Source organism: Helianthus annuus, chromosome 15, assembly GCF_002127325.2.
Source record: "Helianthus annuus cultivar XRQ/B chromosome 15, HanXRQr2.0-SUNRISE, whole genome shotgun sequence".
Taxonomy (NCBI): Eukaryota; Viridiplantae; Streptophyta; class Magnoliopsida; order Asterales; family Asteraceae; genus Helianthus; species Helianthus annuus.
The window spans coordinates 80494134-80503974 of record NC_035447.2 but is presented as its reverse complement, the minus strand read 5'-3'; positions in this window follow the sequence as shown (position 1 = coordinate 80503974).

The following is a 9841-nucleotide window of genomic DNA, read 5'->3' as shown; positions in this document are numbered from 1 at the left end:
CACACCTAGTCCTTGTGTTAAACACTTTGTAGGCCTTGGCAGTGGTTGAGTATCCCAAGTGATAACCACAATCTACTTTGGCTGCAAATTTTGAAATCGAATCTTTTAGGTTTAAGATAAAACATGGATAGCCAAAGATTTTGAAGTATGAGATCAGTGGTTTGATCTTGAACAGAGTTTCATAGGCAGTATTTTGATGCCTGGGGTTGATCAAAACTCTGTTCTGCACATAGCAAGCAGTGTTTACGGCCCCTGCCTAAAAAGGTAAGGGTAAACCTGAATCTGCAAGCATTGTTCTGGCAGCTTCAATTAAAGTTCTGTTTTTCCTTTCAAACACCCCATTTTGCTCTGGTGTTCTTGGGATGTTGTACTGCCTTACAATCCCTTTTGACACACAGAACTCATCCAACTCCTTGTTTCTAAACTCTGTTCCATTGTCACTCCTATAGACTTTTATTGGTAAGTCAAATTGCTTTTCAACCTGTTTGACAAAGTCTTGTAAAATGCATGCGGTCTCATCTTTAGAATGTAAGAAGTAAGTCCATGTAAACCTAGAAAAATCATCTACAATGACTAAACAATATCTTTTCTTTTTCAAGCTCACGATTTTTACTGGGCCAAACAAATCCATGTGCAGCATTTGCAAACACTTGGTTGTTTTGGACTCCTCAATGGACTTGTATGAGCTTTTATGTTGTTTACCTTTTAAACAGGAAACACAATGCTCAGGACAAGTAAACAATTTTTATGGAAGACCTCTTACAAGGCCTTGTTTTGACAAAGCAGTGATTGTCTTGAGATTTGTGTACCCCATTCTTTTGTGCCATAATTCTGTCTCTTTGTTAGAGGCAGCTGAGAACAGACAGGCATCAGTCATAGGGCTCTCTTTTGACAAGCCAACTACATAAACATTGCAACTCCTTTGAGCAACAAGTTGAGTTTTTCCATTGGTTATTATTTCTTCAATCTTTTTGACCATTTCTCGTCCAACAATCTTGCAACTCTCCTTAGTAAAGAATGACCCATAGCCTTTGTCACTCATTTGTGAGACACTAAGGAGGTTGAACTTTAGATTGTCAATGAGATTGACATTTTCAAACTTGACTTTTCCTGACTGAACTGTTCCAGAACCCAATACCTTTCCCTTAGAATTGTTACCAAAAGATATATCACCCCTCCATGATTTTTGAATTCTTTGAGTAGGGCTCTACATCCAGTCATGTGCCTGGAGCCTCCACTATCTACATACCAAAGACTATCTAAGCATGTATAAGCTCCCTGCACATGAAGTAAACAATTAGTTCAGGAGGGTCTCCAAAGCCAATAAGGCTTTGGATGGGGTTACAACAGAGTCAGTATCAAGTCCAGGAACATGGACAGTGGTTAGCTCAGGGGTTTGAAAAGTTTTTGAACAATGTTTCTCTAACCACTGTTATGGACCATTTCCTGTCAGATGTTGAAATCCAAAAGGATGCCTGTTCACTTTTGATTTAGAAGGCTTTTTGTAAGCCTCATAAACATGTGGGACCCTTTGGTATGGAGGTTGACCTCTTCCTCTTTGGAATTGGTTGGCAGGAGGTGCATCTGTCACTTGAACATCTCTTGGAGCAGAGTTTTTGTTCAACTATTTTGTAACAGCTGTTTGGACAGACACAAATGGTTGTTGTTTCATGATGGGTTGTTTTGATGAACTCACAGGTGTTTTCGAGGTGTAATCCTTTCTTTCATGATGGGTTGTTTTGATAAACTCACAGGTGTTTCTCTAACATCAGCTCATAACCTTTGCAGGATTCCACCCATTTTTCACAAGAGATTTGGGTGGATTCCAACTCCTTTTTGCAAGCATGATATTTCTCTATCATGGCTTGAAGTTGGTCCTTGGTTATACTGTGTTCATGTTTAAGACTGCAGATTTCATTATCTTTTTCAAACAATTTATTTTTCAGTTCTTTAACAGACTTCTCAAATTGTACTTCATCTTTTAAAATCTTGTCCCTAAAGTTTTCATTCAACTCTTTAACATTAGCAAATGCTATGATGCATTTGTCTGAACATAGGTTTTTCAAGACCTGAGGTGATTACTTAGCTGTAGCCATCATGGCACAGTCACAGAGATGCTCACAAGCACTGGTGTTCTTCTCCACTTTATCTTTGCACCATGGGTCAGCAAGAGGTTCTAACAGTGGTTTAGGTTCCTTCTCTAACAGCTGTTCACCAATAACAGCAATAACCACTGCTTCTGTAATTTTATCCACTGTTTCAGCATTGGATTCTCCCTCTTCAGTTTCCAAGCCTTCTGGAATTGACTCTAAAGCTGCAAAACAGAATTCATCACAAGGAGCATTATTTTTAGCAAATAGAGCAAAGTTTTCATCAGATAACTCATCAGGCATGCTACTCCAATCAACAAAGCCTTGGGTAAAGAAGCTTTGCTGACTAGCCTCTGCTGGAGCAGATGTTTGTGCAGCATGTTGTGGTGTAGGTTGTTGCACTTGGACCTGAGAGACTGGGGCTTGGACATACTGAATTTGTGGGACAAGGGCTTGAACATATTGCACTGGAACAGGTGTTACAAGGTGTGCATAATGAGCAGTGTTTACATGAGCAGCAGGGGTATATTGGGAATAGTGCATAGCGTTTTGTGTGTTTTGAGGTCTATGGCTAGGATGTGTTATGATTGGTCTACTATTTTGGCTTCTACATTCTCTAGCACAGTGTCCTAGCCTGTTACACTTGTAGCACTTTAGTTTTGATTTATCCAACCCCACTTTTAAATTTCCATGTAACCCTGGAAATTTTCTTCCTATTCTCTTATAAAACTTACTGGTTCTTACACTCAGCAGTGCCAGTTGGTGGAAAATGTCCATTTCAACCAGATCAGTTGGATCAAAATGCTGGAGATCATTGAGTTCAAAGGATAAGTTGTCAGAATTCTAGTTTTCTCCACTTGCTGTAAAAGCATAGTTGGTTGAGTAAGAATCAGAGTTGTTTAAAGCTCCACCAGCAGTTATGTCAATGTAATGATCATAACTCTGATCCTTACTACTACCAGATTCTTCTTGACCCAGAAGTGATGTGTTACCAAAGGTGTAATCATCAGCAACCTTCCCTAATTCTTGTAACTTCTTTTTCTGGTTCAACTCTCTCTCATAAGTGAGGTGTCGACCATGAAGTTGGGCCAGACTTAATTCTTTGAATCCAACAGAGTTTCTAGTCACAAAAGCAATTGTGTCCCATTTGTCAGGTAGTGATCTTAGAAACCTACTATTTAGAGTTGATTTTGCAAATTCAACATTAACAAGTTTAAGTTCACTAATGAGACAACTAAAACGTTCAAACTGTTGTGTTAGTGATTCTCCTTTGACATGGCAAAACGTTTCATACTGTTGGTTTAAAACCTCCCTGTTATTTTCGATAACCTCTTCTGTTCCACCGAACAGCTCTTTGAGAGCATCCCACAGCTCTTTGGCACTGTTACAATGTAACAGTCCAGCATAAATGTCATTTGGAAGAGCTGAGGCTACTATGCTAAAAGCCTTTGCATCTAATTCAATTTCCTGAAAATCTTGTTCTGAGTAATTTTCAAGCTTTTAGGCACAAAGCCTTTTGGATCTTCACTACTAGGCACCATTGGAACATGTGGTCCAAAGATGACTGACTTCCAACATCCGGTGTTTTACTTAGCTAACACATGGCCCATCTTACGTTGCCAGATATTGTACTCGGATCTGACAAGCATAGGTGGCTTGAATAGTGTTCCGGTGTTGTGAGGGTCATGTGATTGTGATGTCATCTTGGTTGATTTTACAAAAGTTTTCGAATAATCAACTTTGTACGTGATTATCTCTTACTCTGTTTTTTTCAACTGATACAAACAACTTTAAGTATCAATAGATTTGAGCTGAACTTTTATGTTAAATTGATTGTTAGATCGAATTTGACTGTCCTATGCTCTGATACCAATTGTTAGGATCTGAGTTTCTTTATATTGTGTTGTTTAATAGAAATGTAAGATGAAACAGAGAATGATGTGCAGCGGAAATGGAAATAAACTTTATAACACAATCAAAGAAGAATAGTTTTCAGCAAAGATGGTTTCATTAGTCGAAAGATTGTATCAATTACAAAGATCAACTATGCATGCATGCAACACTAAACTCCCCCTCAACCTGAGCTCACTAGTTTGTTAGTACAAGATGACTTGGTGCAAAAGAGCTAATAGAACAGTACAGGTACTGTTCTATTTATAGTACAAACCTAACCACTGAGCATCTAAGCTGACGTCATCTAGACAGTGACATCTAACAACCTAACAACCTCTAAACATGATCATACAAAACACTGATTACAATAAACACTGATGCAGCTTCCCACTGTTGTTGCTTAAGCACTGATATTGGAGATCAATGCTTTCTTCACAGGGTAATCAGTCCTTGAGTCAGCAGTGCTTTGGTCTTCATCAGTACTTGAGAGATAGCAGTTGTTAGGGCTTCAGTCTTTATACCTCATGAGTTCTTTGATGAACAGTTGTTGTGAAGATCAGCACTTAGAGTCATCAGCTGATAGATAACCACTGTCATTGGAGAAAGTCTAGGACATGCACTGCTTATTGTGATCAATTGTTGAGAACTAGTTTTGGCTTTTCATATCATATGTTCTTCCGGGCTTGATTACATGGGCCAACACATAACAATCGATTACAACTTTTAGTATTTAATCAAGTGTAGAGACAGAAATAAATTGTAAATCGCTACATATTTTTAAATGTGTTGAGCACCTAAGAAATATATTGGCAGAAATAAAATATTTATCTAATTAAGATTATGAGGGTAACTAACTAATATTTATTCCGAGTGCTTTGGGTAAAGAAACTTTTGGTTCATGGCATTATACTTACTATTTGGTGGGTAATTTTAAGGTTTGGTAACAATACGTTGTTTGATGGGGGGGGGGTGTGGCTTCTGTTTTTTTGTTAGAATCGAATTTAAAATAGTAGAAGATGAATTACAAACTTGGTACATATGATAAAATTTGTTTATTTGGCCTTTTTCTATAAGGTCATTAGCATTTTAGTTTTATAAAACTTAGAGGTTGGAAGTAGATTTTATTTTTATAAAACTGGTGTATATAAAAAGAATTGGAAATTAATTTTTGTCTTGCTTTATAAAATTTAAATGGTCCTTCACCTTAATATAAAAAAATAACTGAGTTAGTAGTTGGATGAAAATTTATTATAAAAATTATGTGACAAAACTATTAATTTTTTTTATAAGAACTGCCTGTGTATTCTGTTTTATATTTATGTGACAAAATTAATTAAATAATAGAAATTAAAAAGAATTTAATTAAATTGCCAAAATCGCCCCTGAGGTTTTATATTTGCCAGTTTCATCCAACTATCCTTCAACCTAATAGAAAAAGTAAACTAAGTTAGTGGTTTGGATGAAAATGGCAAAAAATGCCAAAGGTGAAAGGCTATGTGGCACAAAAAAAAAGTCATTTTGGATGAAACTGACAAACAGAGTAAAAACATGAGTAAAATAAACGAGAAAAGTGAACGATTTATATTTGCCAGTTTCATCCAACTATCCTTCAATTACTCTTGTGACGTAATAAACATGAGTAAAATAAACGAGAAAAGTGAATGATTTAACCTCGGGAAAAGTAGGTTGTCACAAATTAGATTTTGATGGAAGGTTAGCAGTTCTTTGAAACTTAGGATGAGTTCTTTTTGTGTTTTCTGAGAAATTTTGTTATGCCTCAGGCTTCTTTCCCTTTGAACTGGATTTTGAAGGTATGGAAAAATTGTCAGAACATGCAGATTTGTAGGATTCTGCATTAGATTTTGATGTTAATCTGTCAGAATTTGATCCTGAAGCTTTTACAAAGGTGGTAGAATGCTTTTGATGTTTGTTTTTACTTATCCCAACCCTTCACCCTTGTTTTTTGGTGTTGTTTCTATCAGGTTGATAAATTCCCTTGCTTGTAGAAAACCTTTTACATTGATTTCACTGTCATGAATTTTGTATAAAGTTTCTCTCTTGCTCATAAAATTCTATTTTAGCCTCTTGTGTTAGATTCTCTTCAAGAAGTGACTTGTTTTTGGTTTTAACTTCATTTAAAACTTTTGCAAATCATCAGATTTTCTGTTTTCTTCAGTCTGTTTTTCTTGCAGAAGTTTAAAATCTGTCATAAGTTTATTCAATTGATGTTTCAGATCTTGATTATTTGAGCTTACCTTGTTTTCTGAAGATTCCGATTATTCATCTTAAATCCTTGCCATTAGGCAAAAGTTAGCCATTTCTTCATCATTATCATCAGAAGAATCATTTGTTAGCCAGGAGTTTGTTCCAGCAATCAAGCTGGCCTGTTGTTGTCTTTTGGCCTCTTCAAGCTTCTTCTCATAATATGAAACATCCTTCTGTTTTTTTGTTCTTGCACTATGAAGCATGGTGTCCCTTTTGTTTGCACTTATAGCACACTACCTCAGCTTTTCCTTTTTCTTTAAATTTTCCTTCCATCCTTCCTCTATCACCCTTCTTGTATTTGTTACTTCCTCCTCTCAGCTCTTACTCAAATTATTTGGTGAGCAATGCTATGGCCTCAACGAATGCTGAAAAACCTGATGAACTATCAGAGTTTTCCAAGTAGGAATTCTAGCTATGAGAGGATTGTGGATCTGAAGTGATTATTCTCTGTGAGTTGGAGATGAGGGCTATAGGTCCTCCTCTGTGTGTTGAATTTTCACAAATTTCCTCCTCTCTTGGGACAAGAATGCTGTAGAGATGATGTAAGCTCATATTTCCCAACTATAGGGTTGATGCCAATGTCATTGTTAGACTTCTCTATTCCCTGGGTAAGGCATCCAGAAACTTTACATTTCTCTCATCATTGGACTTTTCAACACAAAACTTTTTGATGTCATTTAATAATTTTGTGAATCTATTATATGTTTCAGAAAGACTCTCATTAGGAAGACTTTTAAACCTTTCATATGAAGAAACACAGCTTGTTCGTTTGTTTCTTTTCATTCTATCCCCTCCTTCACAAAGATTTTCCAACTAATCCCATATTTCTACTTCAAAGAATATGTCATTTGGAAGTGCCATAATCATAGTAGTTGTTAATATGAATAAGAGAAACTCTGTTATAGCCATTTCTGTACATTCAATGTACTCTACGGATAGAGGAATACATAGAGTTGAACATAGTAAAATAAGAAATTGAAAGATTTCGTTGAAATTGTTCGTTTGGAAATTTCCCGAAAAGCTAATCATAGGTTCCTCTCTCCATCGGAACAATAGGGCCGTTATGCTCATTACTAAACTTGTTGAAGAGATGAAATATAACCAAGGTATATCTTTTTGATCAGAGGTTGAAGGTTGAATCGATCATCAGAAGAAGAATTAGGCCAAAAATTAGGATACATTCTGGGAAAATCAAGCTTCCATCGAAGAGAAGCAAATGAAAGGCTTTCATAAAAATTCTCGTAGAATCGAGAATGAAGTTTTCATTCTGTACATGCCAGATCATGAATTAGTAACTGCATCCAATTTCTAAAAAATTCCCAGTTGTTTCCATTTTTGGAATGGGATATTTATGGAATCTCCATGAATAGGATCAAACCTTATTCCATGGTATTTACATGAGGAGCTAAATGAAATATGTTCTTTTTATACATATGTTTATAAAAAAGCACTTACCTGAGTTTCCTTTTTGAATTGTATATTCAATCATGAATGATGTATTAATTAGAGTTAGAGTATTTAAGATAAATATAGTAAGATAATAGACTAAATATATAAGGATATAACCCTCTTTGGATTTGCCCAAGATCTTTGGAATACATTTATTTCTTGCAGGTCTGGCTTGCTTTGGTTTTGGTGCATTTCATGTAACAGGCTTGTATGGTTTGGCCCTTTCATCGGCTTCCACCAAATCCTTGTCCTCTTTGCTCCAGTTTCTTTTTTGTTTTGGAACCCAAGATGCAGGTATGGCTGGTGTTTGCTCAGTTGCTGGAACAACTGGAATTTCAATACTGGGAATATGTGGGCCTCTCTCAATGGATTGAAACAGAGTTCGATCATATCCATTTAAAAAGTTGATCATCCTGATTCTCCATTAGGGGTACTCCTCTCTGTCAAAGCACAGGCTTTGATATAGACCCAATATTGAAAGCATTGTTCCATGTTTGAAAGTTTGCAATATTTAGATAAAAACGAAGTATCAAAGAAAAGATACTTTTGAGTAGTTGATCATTTGAAAATAGTTTATTCAATCTACTCTGATACCAATTGTTGGACCCAGATAACAATGCTCTATCTAAAGTTGGCAAGTGATTTCAACAAGTATGAAAATAATGTGCGGAAATATAAATCAAACTTTCAAGAAACACAACTACAGAATTTTCAAGTTTCTATCACTTTGAAAAGTTTTACAAGGTGATTGTGAGGTTATTGACTTAGTACAAATGAATACTTAAAGAATTCTGTAATAAAGGACAGTGGAGTCTTGTAGTATGTATTGAATGCTAGGCTTTACTCATCTTCCCTTCGAAGTAATATTCGCTATTTATAGAGAATGTTTGACATGAATAAACAAATGTTTATTCATGCACTTGTCTGCATAAAGTAGCTTTTTAGCATATTCATTGAATCCATTCAAGTCCACTTGCTACTTAGAATTTCGTGTAGAACCTTATATCTTTAACAAGTTGGTTCATCAGATTTCTAATGAGTAACTTACCATGTGAGTGCATAATGTCTATCACTTCTGTCAATCACGTTTCGTAGCAAGAAATTAAACAAAACAAGGTTTTATAAGGTTAAATATAGGAGAATGGCATAATTGTAAATAGGGAGTCTTTCCTTAATGAGAGCCCTATAAATAGGAGTGTTTTAGTTCATTTTATAACTTTTGCAACTTTGGAGCATTAGAGAAGATCTAGAGAGGGAAAGTGCTACAAGGTGATTCAAGGTTTTGTACATTGTCATATCATCAATTGAATCATCATATTATTACGTTCTTGTGTCGATCAACACACGTACACGGATTCCGCACATGATACGTGTTCTTTGCAATCGTGTTGGGAGTTCAAATTCGACCCGGAAACGCATCCACATACCAGAAATCTGATATCTTGGACATTAGATTTCTGATGAATAGAATTCACCATATTCTGATGATAAATACCAGATTTATCATCAGACTTATCAAGTTGGTCTTTTTTGATCGTCCTTCTTTGATTATGATCTCTTTCTGATGCTTATTGCAGATGATACTTATCTTGTTTCTTAGCATGTTGTCTTATGTCTTCTTTCTATATGACCTGTTGATTTTGTCATTTTCAAGATTTGGTCAGAGTGATCATATTTTTCTTCAACACTTACAAAAGTTTCCTAACATTTTTCACTGCTACCAAATGAGACTTTTTAGGGGATGCTTGATATCTTGCACAAACACAAGTTGCAAACATGATATCAGGTCTTAATGCAGTTAAGTACATTAATGACCCAAGCATGCATCTATAGAGTGTCTAATCTATCAAGTGATCCTTTTCATCAGAAATGAATGGTTTGTTTGTACTCATGGGAATGCCACATGGTTTATAGTCATTATGTGAAAGTTTTCAAATGTGTTTTAATATATTTATTTTGATGAATGAAAGTTCCATTTTCAAGTTGTTTTAGTTGAAGACCAAGAAAACACTGTAACTCTCCCATGGCACTTATTTCAAATTGAGTTGTCATCAATTTTCTAAATTCTTCACATATTTTATCACATGTGGATCCAAAAATGATTTCATCCACATAGATTTGAACTATTAACAAATCTTTCCCTT